This window comes from Ambystoma mexicanum, chromosome 14 (genome assembly GCF_040938575.1).
Source record: "Ambystoma mexicanum isolate Mex_15411 chromosome 14, UKY_AmexF1_1, whole genome shotgun sequence".
NCBI classification, from domain to species: domain Eukaryota; kingdom Metazoa; phylum Chordata; class Amphibia; order Caudata; family Ambystomatidae; genus Ambystoma; species Ambystoma mexicanum.
Window position 1 is genome coordinate 439,747,878 of NC_090940.1, and position 16,143 is coordinate 439,764,020.

At 47.7% G+C, this 16,143-nt stretch overlaps 1 protein-coding gene across 4 annotated transcripts in view; it reads left to right on the forward strand.

The window, feature by feature from the left end:
* The window catches only part of ENTPD5 (ectonucleoside triphosphate diphosphohydrolase 5 (inactive)), a 786,147-nt gene that overhangs the window by 115,919 nt on the left and 654,085 nt on the right, over window positions 1–16,143 (forward strand). The gene's annotated exons all lie outside the window — the stretch shown is intronic.

The following is a 16,143-nucleotide window of genomic DNA, read 5'->3' on the forward strand; positions in this document are numbered from 1 at the left end:
GCATTCGTCTTGAGTTTCTGACTAAATGCTAATAACTTTGTGAAAGTGTTAAACTAAGCTATCTTCTCACAAATGTTGGGAAGATTTGATGTCCTGGTGATGGGAGTTTGTTGAGCGAGGATTATCTATGACTTTAATAGTTCTTTCGAAGTATTTTTGCAGAAAAAGAGCTGTGCGTAGTGTTTGCATTCAGATACCTATGTGATTTTTTTTTTTATTTTATTTAAATACGACCAGATTGTCAGTGGATTACCACTTACATTTGTTCCTGCACAATTGCAGCTTTTTATTGGAGAAGGTGCTAGAGTAACATGGCTGATTTTTGTTTATTTTTTGATGGGGCCAGAGAGTTAATGGGCCAGCATCTACCCAGGGCAGCTTGATGCCTGGGTGGAAGTGACCTGACCGAACATCCTTTGCAATTGCTTTTGTGGACTTAGATCTCAATGTTCAACACACAAGAACGACCAACCGGATGTCATGATATGTTAACTTTTTTGGCCTTTTCACAAGAAAAAGAGAAAATACAGCAATGTGTGTTACATATGTTTTACTACAAGTGTGCAATATAAACATGTGAACATTTCCAAACTCCTCTCCCAATCCCTAGCCCAACAAAACTAACACACCAAGATGCCTATAACCCTCTCCCTAACCCAGTGGTCTGCAACTTTTGGTTTTACAGATGTTTTGGACTATGTGTCCCATGAGCCGTCATCATTGATTATGCTGACTTAAGGTGGTTGGAATTTGTAGTCCAAAGCATTTCTCCCTACCTTCCACTGACCGTCAGTTTGCACTAAGTTTGCCATGTCCTGGGTCCTATTTTATCACAAAAAGGTATACCTGGGTGCTTCTCAGGATGTGTCCTATGACACAAAAAAAGTCCTCTGTCCAAAGCCTATGCTTGCAGTCAATCCCCAGAGCACACTGAGGTATGAAGGCCAAAAGCCCAGTTCAGGAAACCTGAAGATCCAAGGCAGACTGGGAGAAAACAAACCCAAGGCAGGGGTGAGAAAGTGGAACGCCGAAGGATGGCTAGGCGAAGCCAAAGAACGCCAAGACAGAGTGACCGAACACTGATCCCTAGACTGGGAAAGAGATGCAACACCCCAAGGTGGGGTAGACCTCAGGCGTCCCAAGCCAGACTTCCACACGTGAGACATTGATTATACCAAGACGAACTTTAAAGCCCAAGAGCTATTGTGCGTCCAAATTTAGATCTGTTGCATGAACAACGTGGTTTGGAAGAGTAACATAAAAGGTGGAAAATAAAGGGAAGCACAAGACTAGTAGTAACTCGTTTCAGTGTTTATTTTTATTTTCTTCTTTTTTCAGTGAACACTAGGCATTGTTTAAATGAGAAAAACCCAAACACTTGGTATTAGTTTGTTAGAACAGGTTTTGTTTATGGTGCGGGAGGGGAACAAAGATGGTGAAGGGAAATGGACAGATGAATACCTTCCCCACAGATTGTGACATATTTAAAATGAAATATGATTTTTTGTTTGTTTACCAGTAAATAAACTTAGTAATGAATGTTGATTATTTGTGCAGTTCAGACCAGATGTTCCATTTCAAGCAGTTTTTCTGTTTGACTGCCCTTACCCCTTCCACGTTCTCACATCTCTCCCGTCAATGATTAAACTGTTTGTTGTTCTCCAATTAGGCTTGAAAATGATTCGCCCAAGCTTGTATTGGCCCATTAGATTCATGATCTTTCCGAGCGCTGCCCCGCTGAACCTTTCTTTATAAAACTTCCTCACACAGAGCTGCTTTTACACTTCTGTACTACATTCAGACCATATTACCTCCCACATTGTTGACAAATTTGAGCCTTTCCCACTTGCTTCTTGTCCCTCAGCTCTCACTTTTATTTCCGGCCAACTTTTCTTCTGCTCACACCCTCCTGGTGAAAAGGCAAATTGTGACCCAACGAGCCGTGTGGTATGAGTTGCAGAGCCGCACCAAGGTGCGCGCAGTCTACCAGCTGAGAGGCAAAGTGTGAAAGGGTGCCGAAACACAATTACGTGGGAGGACACAGCCCACTCCAGGAGCAGATCCAGTAGTCTAAGTAAACACTCAACAAGGTCCGCCTGGGCCTTGCCACTGACTGCAGTCTAACTTAACGGAGACCAGAGGCCACACGCTGTGGGGCTCGCACACACAGCTCGGACACATCAAAATGACCAACAAACTGCATAGAGCGAAGGGTAAGCAACCCACGCTCGACGAATATGCCAGAACACCGCCGGGGGCAGAAGGGGCCATGAGCAAGGACAAAACCCTCAGCGGGGGTACGGACACCATGGGTCAAGACCAGGAGATCCTTGCTGCGATTGCTGACCTGAAAGTGGCTTGGGAATCCAAACTAGGACTGGCCATGAATGAGTTGAAGGCGGCACTGGAGCTCAGTCGGGGCAGTACAAGAGGAGGTGAATTTCCTCCAGCAAGATGTCAGAGTGCTGGCAGAACGTACAGGTGACCTAGAAAAAGCAGTGGCCCCGAACACAGCCGCGTGTGCAGCCCACAAATCTGAACTTCATGCTCTAGTACAACGCGCGGGCAACCTGGAAAGTAGGGCGGAGGAGGTGGAAGGATGCGCCCGGAGGAACAATATACGTATTGTCGGATTGCCTGAAGGAACGGAGGGACCCAACCCTACCGAGTACATTGAATCAATGCTTCTGCAGGAGATAACAGGAGGAGTGCTGACCCAGGGGTTCGCGGTGGAAAGGGCGCACAGGGCCCTGATGAGGCCTCCACTGGGCACCCCCCCCCCCCCCCAGGCCGGTGATAGCTAAGATCTGAACTATTGTGACCGGGAAAAAATCCTTGAGTACTTCCGGAAGGGTGGAATGATACAAAGGGCGTCGGCAAACATAACGGCATACCCGGACTTCACCCTGCAAGTGCAACGCCAACGCATAAACTTTGGGGCAGTGAAAAGGAGGCTGCGGGAAGCAGGCAACAAGTATATGCTGATCTACCCGGCAAAACTGAAAGTGTTCCACAAGAATAGAACATTGTATTTTGAAACCCCAGAGGACGCCATGGAATGGCTGGACACGCAGAGCTGCCCCCAAAAATCGGGTATACAGAAAGAAGACGGCACAGATCAGTAATATGGGACTGTGGCACCCAAGATCTCGGAATTCCGAGGCAGGACCAAACACAGGGGAGCCTGAGTTCCAGGGATGGAGCTGGGCAATTGTTGGGGTTGGGTAGGGTGGTGGGAGGGAAGGGGTTGTGTGCAATGGTTTATGGTTGAGGGGGGGGTTAGTTGGGGAATTTTTGTTGGAAGTGGGAGGGGTACGAGCCCAATCTTGTGTCAAATCAGGCGGGAGGGGGAACCTGGGAGAGGAGGCGGGACAACCCATAGATGGCGTCAGGTAGCCTCAGAGTGGTGACCTGGAACGTAAGGGGCCTTAACAGCTATTTGAAGAGAAATAAAGTAATGATGTATCTGAGAAGACTGAAGATTGATATAGCATTATTACAGGAAACCCACCTTACTAAAGAGAAGCTGAAGGTAGTCAAGAGAAAGTGGAGAGGGATTACCACGGGAGCCACATAATCTGTTGATGTGAGGGGGGTCATTACGTGAGTGGCACCTCATGTACCATTTCAGCTGCTTCAGACCACAATAGACCCAGAAGGCAGAATGACAGTGGTGCGGGGGATGCTGGAAAATAGGGAAGTGAGCATTATGAACTTATACGCCCCTAACCAAGATACAGTGGCCTATTGTACGTTAAACCTCAAAATGGACAGGTCAGACGGTAAACCAGAGAGACCCACTCTGGCCGCAAAGGCATTACAGAACCTGCTGAGAGACTTCAGACTCGAAGATATCTGGAGACAGCTACACCCAGCAGATAGGCAGTACTCGCACTATGCGGCCCCACATAATTTGCACACGAGGCTGGATTATATGTTTGCCGCCTCAGAGCTGGTAGGAGAAATGACGGGTGCGGAATACAAGGCTAGAATGCTCTCAGACCACTCGCCCTTGGTCCTTGAGTGGTGACATCAGCACCCTAGAGCGGGAATCCCGACGTGGAAGCTCAGAGTTGAGGCCTTGCAGGACTCTGGATTCTGGGAGGACCTGAGGGAGGCGATCATTGAGTACTTCGACATTAACACGGGGAGTGTACAATCGGAAGGAACCTTATGGGAGGCATTCAAAGTGGTGGTACGGGGTGCAACCATATCTAAATCCAGAGGGCTCCAAGGGGGCATAGAGCGGGAGTTAAAAGAAACCGAGAAGGAGCTGTAAGGCATAATGCGTAAGGGGGGGCACCTCACAGGAAGATGAGGAATGGGTGAAGCAGCTACAACAAGCTAGCAGAGAGCACTGGGACAGATTATGTAAGCTGAGTTATAAAAAATACGTCGAAAGGCAACATGCAGGGGGAGACAAGCCGGGCAGGCTGCTGGCTTGGTTATACAAAAATGAAACACCACGACCAGTGATCAGGGAGATCGGAGGGGATGAAGGGCAGATCTGGGATACCCAAGAGGGAGTGAATGAAGGGTGAAGGGTTTGTTAGATACTACAAACGTCTTTACGGGGACGCAGGGGAAAAGATGGATCAAGAGATACAGGAAACACTAGAAGATATAGTCTTGCCCAAATTGGATGACCAAGAGTGGGAGGATCTGGACGCCCCAATCACACTAGAAGAATTAGAGATGGTGATCCAGCACCTACCCACGTGCAAAGCCCCGAGGTCGGACGGCTCCCCAGCAAATTTTATAAAACACAAGCAAGAGGTGCTCCACCCGCTGCTGGCCATGCTTAATGAGGCGTTTGAGCATGGTAGGCTGCCGGAGTCCCTACGGGAGGCGGTGGTCATCCCGCTCCTTAAACCGGGTAAAACCAGCACAGATTCTGGGTCATATAGACCCCTATCGATGCTCAATCAAGATGGCAAAATCCTCACAGCGGCGCTGGCAAACGGGCTGAAGCGAGTCATTGGTAAATTGATACACCCCCTATCAAACAGGCTACGTTTCTGGCAGGAACATAACCGACAATCATAGGAGACTCCACCACATTATTGATCAAACGGAGAAGGACCCCGGCGAACTGGCAATAGTCGAGCTGGATGCTATCAAAGTCTTCGACTCAGTGAGATGGCCTTGGTTGCTAGCGGCTCTGAAAGAATATGGGATGGGGCCGGGATATCTGAGGTGGGTCAAAATGTTATATAGTTGGCCAATTGCTAGGGTCAAAACGGGTGCAACAATTTCAGACAAATGGCAACTCAGCAGGGGTACTAGACAGGGCAGCCCCTGGTTGCCCATGCTTTATATCCTCGTGTTGGAACCACTGGCAGTCTGCCTTAGACAGCAGTACAGGGAGATGGGGATCCATACTGCCGGGGGGTTCGCATCTCATATTGTACACCGATGATATACTCGTATATTTGCGCTTCCCAGAGGAAAATTTGCAATATGTCCTGGAGGTGATGAAGCGTTACACCATCCTCTCGGGCATAGCAGTAAATCCCAAGAAATAAAGCATATTCCCCCTGGAGAGATATCGATGGATCCTGCCGTGGTGTCTACCGGTCCTGCTGATACCCTGGCAGACAGACATTCCGATATTTGGGAATTGATATATACTACATGACGGAAAAGGAACACAAACACAATACGGAAAAGGCAGTTGAAGGTATCAAAAATAGCATGGGGTTTTGTTCCAGGCTACCCCTGGCCATGATGGGCAGGGCGGCTTTGATCAAGATGGTAGTTCTGCCCAGATTGTTACATTTTTTGTAAATATCCTGTACGCGATTCCCAAACGCTTTTTTGTGAAACTCCACAGCCTATGTAGGGGTTTCATATGGCACAACTCCAAAAACAGGGTGGCCCTCTGGAAACTACAAAACTGGTGTGATAGGGGGGGGTATAACCCTACCGAACTTTGAGTTATACTATTTGGCGGGACAGCTTCAATATGTGGCCAGGTGGTTGTCCGAAGAAGAAACGGCTGAAGCCAGGCTATTGTACAAGGACCCTGCTCCTTTCTTAGAGAGACGGTGTGGTTGCCTAAATCCAAGGTGCTGGGAATGGCGAGACTGCTGGTGCTCGGATGGGAGATATGGTGCAAAACAGGGCACATTTTGGGAAACCCAACACCATTCTCCCTGCAGGTTCTGTTAGTGGCGCTATGCGGGGAGGACTCACAAATGATAAAAGGGATCCGCAGATATTGGGAACTAATGGGCCTGGCGACCCTCTGAGATATATGGCAGGAGGGGGTAGCACTAGACTTTCAAAGATTAATGGAGGACACTGGGGTGCATAAGGGCCAACACGTTTCTTATACCAGAATTATTAGATGGGTGCGAGAGAAATGGCCTGAGGCAGTGCTAGCAGAACAACCTGATGCAACCATTGAGGCGATGCATGACATTTCGGAGGGTGGGCACGAAATATCCCCACTATATGAGCTACTAGGGTGGGCAAGGAGCTGCTCCAACTGAGACGAGACTGGGAGGAGGAGGTGGAAGAACCCATGTCGGATGGGCAATGGGATAGGTCAAAGGTATCCTAAGAAGGTGTCCCGAAACGCGAGGTTGCAGCAGATTCAGTTATGTCACTCATAGGGCATATATGACCCCCAGAAAATCGCCAGGTTTGGAGGCCTGGGCACAGAAATTCCCACGGTGCGGGGAGGAGGACGCTGGGATGCTACACATGTTTTGGGCTTGCGCGAAGGTGGGAAGATTTTGGACAGAACTGAAGACACGCCTAGCGGAAAAAGAGATCACGTTGGATGTAGTCAGCTTGGGCATGCATGCTGGGGGGGGGGGGGGGTTTACCAGACCACGCAACCTGAAGCACATTAGTAAGATGAAAGATCTGGCCTACATCCTGGCCAAACGGAGAATTGCAATGTGCTGGAAGGCAGCCCAACGGCCTAGAATTCAGATGTGGTGGGCGGACCTCATGAAGTGGGCAGAGGCAGAAACAGCCGCTTGGTACGAAGCAATCGGCAGGGGGCGGGGAGGAGGAGACGAAACCCCTGATAGCATGGAGACAACTGGTGGCCTCGATTGCGGGACCCGCCAAGGCCGACCATAGTGAAGATACAGGTGAGATAATCGAAGTAGGTACGCCTGAAGATTAGTAAGTCAGTGACATGGAAGCAGGGGCTCGAGTTAAGGGGGTGTGAGAGGGGAGGACCGAAATGTTTAACATGTAATATAATGATGTGAAGCTTAATTGTGGATGTCCTCAACGTTTGTAATGTTTGGAGTGTTAACAAATAATAAAAAAAAAAAACTTTTCTTCTGCATTCCCTCTAATTTCTTGTAACTGAGAACCTGTAGTTGGTTTATGCTTTCCATGATTTTTATCAATCAGAGTAAGCCATGCTTCGTGCGTGTATGTCACACTACACAAGTTCTTTGACAAGGGATCTCGATCCAGCTGCCTTGCTCGGCCCCACGTGGCAGGTCTCCTTCTCCTAAACACTATGGACCTTCTGCACTTACAATCAAAGGTAAAATGTGAGGAAAATACGGATTTTTCCATACTAACATTATAGAAAGTGAAGATTCTATTAAAGACACGAAGGCGAAGAATTATGCTTTCTCTTTATTTTAAACTTGAGCAGCATTGAAACTATTACAAACCATATAAAAATATTACACGTTAAACTACATTTCCCAGATAGTCTTTTTGTGTGTAGTCCATTTTTGATCTGTCAAACAAAACCGTGTGACATTTTCAACCAATCCTGTCACCCATAGTTCATTATCTTCCTTTACATTCCTCTGTCCTTCCTCTTTCTTGCTTTGTCTCCAACTTCCAAATTCTGCGCCCTAACCGGTAGACGCTGCATTACTCTTTTCCTGTTCGTGAACCTGTTGTCTTCACCTCCGTTCCTGTAAAGTAATCAAACAACAAGCTAAGGCTAGCTGTGGATGGGCAATCCTTATGACACAGCAATGGTTCACAACTTGGTATCCCATATGCATTACAAGTCTGTCACAAATTCTATATAACGATTGATCGGGTGGCATAATCCTTTGCCTACGTGTCTTTAATAGAATCTAGACTTTCTATAACGTTAGTATGGCAAATCAGTATTCTATGTCAAGACCGTAGGCTCGGATTATACTTGTTCAAAGCTTACTCACCACCAATGAAGACATCTCATTTATTTGTCTAAAATAACATTTTTGAACGTTGACTCCCTAGTCCGGTCTGCTGCATTTAGTATGCCTTCCAAACTAGCCCCTGTGTTATATGCGTCAGACGCCATAGCTCCTCTAATGGAATGCGCCCCGTAAGTTCCAATGTAAATGCCTGCCTGAAGCATACACCATCGAACCCATCTGGCTAGAGTTGCCCCTACTATGGTTTAGAATGGTTTCCTTAGTGAGATGAACAATTGTGTTACCCCAGTGGTTCTAAGAGTACCCATCATTTATTAGTACTTTTTCAGGCACCGGACTTGGCATAATTTAGGTTGGTCCGGAAAAGCTTAGTAGGAAACAGTTCTGATTCCTCTTAGTTCTCTTGTTAATGTGAAACATGACCCCTGAATGGCTAAAGGATCTCCTGTCTATTTCGAGTGTTCTTACATCTGACACTCTTTTACAAGATATGAGGCAGAGCAGTGTCGTGAGCTTTGCCAATATTGCTTTCCTTGTCAGGTGCTCATTGTCTGGCCGGTTATTAAACAAATTCAGGACTGTATTCATGTCCCATGTCTGTGAATATTTGGGTAACGGTGGTCTTAAGTCTCACTCCTCTGAGTTGTCTACATACAAGTGGATGCTCTCCTACCACCACGTTCTCTATCTTGGGATGGCCTGCAGATATGGCTGATCTACATGTGTTTACTGTTCTGTATGCTTTGGCTTGTGCTGCCAAAGACGCTAGGAAATTCACTATCTGCACTATATCTGCTCTAGTAGGATGTATGTGCTGTTCCACACACCAGCTAATTCACTGTGTCCAGGCAAATCTGTAGTCCTTTCTGGTACCCGGTGCCCAAGCTTCCACAATGAATTTTTCAGCCTCCCCTGAAAGTCCTAGCTTTTGCCAGGCTGCCCGGAAATTGCCCACGCAATCAATCCCAATTCTCCTTCCTGGTTCAGTGGATGACTCTTCCCCCACTGGATTCCGAATCAGTTTGTTGAACTAGGGCAGTTCCAGTGATTTGTCGATTGACTATTCGAGAAGGTCCGGGAACCATGCCTGACTCCTCCAGTTTGGCGTTACTATTAGTGTTGTCCGCTATCTCCTGACCGTTGCTACCGCTCTCAGAAGCATTGCGAACGGGGGGAAAGCGTGTTTCTTGTCTGGTCCCCACTCTTGTAGACATGCGTCTGTTGCCTCTGCTGCTGGATCTGGCCTCCAGCTGAAGAATCGAGTCAGCTGCATGTTCAGCCTGAATGCAAAAAGATCAGTCTTGTATGGTCCCCTCATTTCCATTAGTGATATAAATACTCTCCTGTCTAGTTGCCAATTGCTGGCATCTCTCAGGTGTCTCAAATTCCATTCTGCCACTAGGTTCTGCCGACCCTGAAAATACTCTGCTATAATGATCTTGTTCTCTAGGCACATGTGCCAGAAATCCTTTGCCAGTTCTACTAGCATCCTGGACTTCGTCCCGCCCAGCTTGTATATGTGGCGTACTGCAGAGACGTTGTCCATCTTTAGTAGTATTCAACAGTTCATCTTGTCTTGGGTCAGCATCTTACTGCAAAGGACCCCGCCATCAGCTCCAGACAACTGATGTGGAGCTCCAGTTCCTTCCCTGACCGCCTGCCTCCCGTTGTCATCTCCTCGTAACAGGCCCCCCACCCCCAACGGCTGGCATCTGATTCTATGATGAGGTCCGTGGATGAGCCAAATATCCCCCTCCCATTTCAGGCTTCTGTCTGAACCACAACCATAGTTCTGTCCTCGCCTCCGAGGAGATCGGTACTCTTGGTTTGTACGATAACCCTTTTCACAGGTGTTGGCTTTTCAGGCGTTGAAGAGCTCTGTAGCGTAGTGGCCCCAGGAAGATCGTCTGAATGGAAGATGCTAGTCTCCCTACCAATCTGGCTAGCTCTCTGAGCGATAACTCTTCTCTCGCTATTATTGAGCTGATCTCTTTCTTGATCACTTTCACTTTGTCCATTTGTAGGCTGAGCGTGGCTGTCCTCGTGTCTATCACGAAACCTAGAAACTCTATTGTCTATACTGGGTCCAAAGCGGATTTCTCCCAATTTATGGGAGCCCAGATCCTGCAATAGTTGGATATTCATCTCTCACTGTTCTACCAGTCTCCTCCTGTCTTGTCCCGTCTCGGTATAATATCAGTCTGGTGCCTTGTTCTCTGAGGTGAATCACTACTGTCCGCATTAGCTTCGTAAAGGCCCAAGGCGCTGGTGCTAGACCAAATGGGACGCATGTGAATTCCCACTTCTGACCTCCCCACCAGAATTGTAGAAACCTCTGATGTTCCTTCGCTATTGGGATCGTCAAGTAGGAATCTTTGAGGTCTATCCTTACTTACCAACCTTCCCTCTGCACCACGTCCCTCAAGAGATGGATACCTTCCATCTTGAAGGTGGCTGTATACTATGAATGCATTCAAACTCCTCAAGTTTATTACTGGTCTCTGCTTCCTTTTTACCTTAACCAAGAACATATTGCTCACAAACTTGTTTGAGGAGTCGGACACTAGAGCAATGGCACCCTTCTTTTCTAGTTCCTCTATCTCCTTGCTTAATAAATTTTCGTCTTCGTTGAACCTTATGGGCCTCAGGTATTCTACTTGTACTGGTTCTTGCAAGAATTCTAGGTTGTAGTCCCTGTACTGTTAGTTCGACCCATGTATCTCCTGGTAACTCTATCCACCGTTCTAAGAACTGTTCTGTTCTCCCCCCCCCCCCTATTGCTGGGGTCCCTCCCTCTACTGGCTTATTGTGTAAAGCTGTAACCAGTCTCACCTGTGTTTGCCTGTTCACCTCTATTGCCTTTCCCCAGCATCTGCATCTACCCCTTCCTTGGGGTTGTCTGTGCTCTTCCTGATTTCTCCAGTCATTCCTGGCATTGTAGTTGGGCCTGTACGAGGGAACCCGGCTGGCTGAGTGGCCCTTTCCTCTGCCAGCCCTTCCAAAAAGCTTATGTCCAAAGACTTTTTAATGATGCCTGTGCTTTGTCTATTGCAGCATAAATATTTGAACCCTTCACCATCTCCTTGATAAACACATCTCCAAACAGTTTTCCTTTACTGCTGGATGTTGATTCTGCTGTCGCGAGTTTGCTCATTTTGGGGTCTATTTTGACGAGGATGGAACTCCGGCTTTCAGTTGTCAGGGTGTTGTTAGCATTGCCGAGCAGGCATATTGCCCTCTGCGCCCATCCCGCTAGTATTTCCGGGTCTATCTTTTGTTACGGCTGTCTTGCCTCTTCCGCCATCTGCCAGATTTTCGTTATCGGGCCTAGGACATCAAGGAGTTTATCCTGGCAAGATCTCCAGGTGCTATCTATCCCTTTCTTGATGTCCCTGCCGTAGCGACCCATGAAGAAAAGCATCTGTTCATCAATTTCCGAAGTTTGCGCCATGTCTTGCAGCACTAGGGGCCTGGGGCATTCTGCACGTAGTTTGCTCCTGGCCTCTTTTGACAGGGTATTACAAATTCGCTTTATATAATTGGCAATCTTGGTGGGGGGCTCCCAGTCCGCGGAGCTGGGCTGGATGAGAGAATCTGGGTCGAATACCTTGCCCATCTCTTCATCCTCCTTTGTCTTGTCCTTTTCTTGGCAGCCTTGTGCTTGTCCGGAGTGCTGGGGGATGATATATTACGCTCTTCTGAGCTGTCCTCGGCCGTCTCATCCCACTCTTCCTGTTGCAAGTCCTCTGAATAGGACTCATCCTCTGTGTATCCCTTGCGTCCCCTCACCCATGACCTCACTCTTTTCTCACCACCTCTCCTCTTGCATGGCGTGCCCGGGGGGGTTCTGCTGGTGCAGGCCTTTTTGGGCTATCTTTCTTCCCCCTTGCCCCCCCTCGGTATCTCTGAGGGGCTTGTCCCCTCAGGGCCTCCATCCTTTGGGAGAAAGTAATAAGGTCCTCCACCAAGCTCCTACCTTGTGATAGTGTCCCCAAACCTGCGCCCAGTACACACTGTACTGCTTGGCCCTTGTTGGACACTGTCCACTGCCTGCTAGTATGGGCTTCCTCAAATTCCTCACTGGAGCTGTGCATTTTGTAATGCTGGTGGCTCTTTGCAGGGTTCTTGCGCCTGTACCCGTCCAAAATGTGCAGCTTATGTGGGCCTGGGTTACTTTATTGTACCACTGTATCTTTGGTCTGGGGCCGTTTTCTATGCGTAGCACTTTGCAGTTGACAGCTGCTACCTTCCTTGCCTGATTTTAGGTGAATTACACCTTGACCGACTTTCTGTTGGTATTCATATTGGCCACCAGGTGGCGCTCTGATATGCGAGCAAAACTCATGGTGACCAAAAGTAAGCCAGATGCATGTGATCACAGTTCAAGGGTGTTTATTATTCAATGAAAATGGTATACAGGTTACAAAAAACGCTTAATCGAAACCTAAATCTAAGATGGATGGGCGTCGACCACCAAATGAAAATGAGGCAGTCCTAGTGATGTCAAGTCAAATGAAAAGGCCTATGCTAAAAATAACCTATTACCAATTCCTTACGCTAAATTCAAAGGGTGTTGGGTTAAGTTTTAAGAAAGAAAGAAGTGTTCTCAAATAACGGGTGTGGTGGCTTGGCTCTCCCTTCCCCACGTTTTGAGCACAGGGTAAGGTTGGAGCTTGGAGTACAGTATGGTCTCTGGCTTCATTTGTACGTTACGACCGTTCAATGGTAGATGGTCTCGGGCTCCACCAGCACGAGACAACAGTTCCAATGGTTGATGGTCTCAGGCTTCACTAGCACAAACAACAGTTCCAATGGTAGTTCTCAAGACGTTGATGGCCAAGTCTTGTTTTCTTAGAAAGTCTCTTGTCTTTGGGCCTGAAGTGTTCAAACAATGAAACAAAGGTTCCTTTACCAAATGAAAGTTAGTTTTCAAAACTGAATGTGGGTGATGGATTCATTCCTGGGTCCCTCTCTTCTGGGCAGACCCCTTTTGTGTTTTCCACAATTTCTGGTAGGGCGATGGCTTCACCCCTGGGTCCGTCTCTTCTTGGGCTGACCCTGGCTCAATATAAGCTTTGGATGATAGCTTAACTCCTTGCATCGCCCAATTTAGACTTGGACCTCTTTCTACTGCCAGCCCTTGGGTGACGGCTTCACCTCTAGATCTCCCTCGCTCGGGAACGGACCTCTCTTCTTGACTGTCAGTGTCGCGTTTAGCTTCACCCCGGATCTCCCTCGTCCGGGCTCTTAATGTCTTTGTAACAGTTCACTTCTTTGGCATCCCTCCTCCGGGTTCACTATTGCCTTTTCAAAGATCTCTACTTTGGGCTGATGACTTTCCACCCTTCGATCCCCTCCGCTGGGCTCCGACCCTTCTCGATTCTTAGCCTTCATTCACTGTGTTTACTATGGCTCTCGAGCAGGGTGATAGTGGCTCACCCCCTAGGTCTCCCCTTCTGGGCTGACCCCTCTTTGCTGCCAATATTCTCTTTCTTTACTTTTACACAGTTCATAGGCTTTGGGATTCACTTCCCTTGCCTTCTTGCCAATTCACGAATCAAAATCCTTCGAATGTACCGGGCTTTTGCTCGATCCTCATGTATGACCACTTTGCATTCCTTTGGCGGCCCTACTATGGCCTTCTGGTTTCTGTAGTTTCTCAATATGGGACTCAACCAGAGTCTTTCAAGTTGGCACCCACGTGGTGCCGCTTTCCCTCTGTAGCTGGTCTCTCCCTCGCACTTTCAACAGCTTCTTTATAGTCCATCTGCTTTGCGATTCTCACTTGACGCAGGCCAGTGCTTATCGGCTCTCCCCTCGACTCACCGGTTGTGATGAACCGCTTGGCCTCTTTTCTGGAGTCAAGGCCGGTAACACGGGCGCGGCAGCTTCCCCCGCTCCTGCCTATTGGTGTAGGCTTGCCTCCTGTACCACTGACATCTGGTGCAGGACACTTGCGCTATTGTTTGCGGTCTTGGGCTCTCTTCTTGGAAGTCTCTGCGGGCCGTGGATGAAAAGGGCAAGGTTGCTTCCCACCTCACCACCCTTTCTCTTCCCGCCACCTTTGTCCTTCTTCTGAACTGTCACGTGTTAGCTGTCTTGTCGTGCTTTCTGCCATCTTCCTCGCCTTGCTCGTATTGCTTTCTCCTGCTCCACCTTTTATCCCTATGGGGAAAGGAAAGGGCAGTCAGGTGTGTGTGATTTGAGTTAATTGCCTGACTTTGCCTGACCCTCGGGTTGGGACATGTCAGGTATACAGGTTTAACATTACAAGTCTGTAAAACAGTATACATGTTGGAATGTTTTATAGGATTGGGAAACAGGGTTATTGTAAAAAGGGGTTTGAGTGGTGGAATCAGAAGAGCAGAATGGGTAGGGTTTGTGAGATGGACAACAATAACAGGGATGGAGGACAGAACATAGGGGATGGTGGGAACGGTAGTGTTCTGTCTGTGAGATTTCAGAAAATGATAATCAGAAGAATGGGGCTGGTAGGGTTTGCTGGTTAAACAGGAATGGGCGGGATCAGAAAATGAACAAAGGGTATTGTGCGTTGTCAAGATAAGCTGTGGATTTGGAAAAGAATAATCGGAAAGATGTGGAGAGGAATGATAGACAGTGGTCGGATAAAAAGCAGAGGGTCTCAGGGAGAGGTGGTTTTTCAATTTAGTAGGGTTCGGGTGCTTATGCTAGACACCAGATGGGGAGTTTTTGGTAGCTGTTAATACAGGAGCCATAAGAGGGGAGAGGGGCCTATATGTAAAATAGCCCACATAGGTCTTGGGGATTTCATCCTTCTCATCCTCTTCACCTGTGACATACCGTGTCTCACCTTGGGTATCCCCCCTAGCATAACCGCGGGTTCCCCAATCCAGGTTATCCTTCCTCACTGGTCCACTCCCAGGAACTGGATCCAACAGCGATGGCCGTGTCCTGGCCACCTGAATAAGGGTTACTCAAGGTCTTGCTGGGAGAACACCCTTAAGTTTCTTACAGATATGATGTGCTGAGTCTTCGTGTCAGCGTTTGCGCAGTCTCGGTTGCGCTATCGCGCATCCTCTGTGCCTGTTATGATGTGACATTTAATTGCTATGGAGTGTTGCTCCCTCGCTCCTCCTAACGGTCCGGAATACGATCACTGAACGCCGGAACCTTAATTGGTCCTGTTGCACTCAGGATCACTTCTGTGACTGAAGAGCTCCCTTGCAATGGCAGGGGACGTTGTCCTCGTCGGAGCAGACAGCCCCATCGCAAACCTTCAGCAAAGTAAAAATACTTTCCTACTGAATGCGGATACGCTCTGGCAGACGCCTACGCGCCGCGCTCGCGTTGCCCAGCATACGTTAAGCTATCTAAGCAGTTTGTCCTGTAATCACTCTAATACATTTAAGATATCATAAATGAAGTCCAGACACTTAACTGGCTGCCGGAGCAGCAAAGAAAGAGGAAGGACAGAGGAATGTAAAGAAAGATAATGGACTTTGGGTGACAGGATTGGTTGAAATTGTCACATAGTTTTGTTTGACATATCAAAAATGGACTACACACAAAGACTATCTGGGAAATTTAGTTTTTAATGTGCAATATTTTTATATGGTTTGTTACAGTTTCAATGCTGCTCGAGTTTAAAGTAAAGAGAAAGCATAATCCGAGCCTTCGGTCTTGACATAGAATTGCAATCCACAATACTGCACCTCTTTTCCACTTGTGCACCGAAAATGACATTTATGCTGCAGTTGAAATGTGTTTTTTTCTTTAAGATTGTACTGCTAGTTTGTGCCGAGGTGGGAACCTTTACTACATCATAGTAAGATGCCACCTGCATTACTAACCATTACTAATTGTGTGGGATATTTTGTACTTCGAGAGCAAGTGCAAGATGGACTCATTTGTACTTCTTTCCTTTATACGCTGCAACATTTCCAGTCAGGGTTAATTTTTAAGGGCCAATGTGATTTTTATAAGACACCATCTTGTGATTTAGGAGCTAATTTCCTTTAACGTTTTT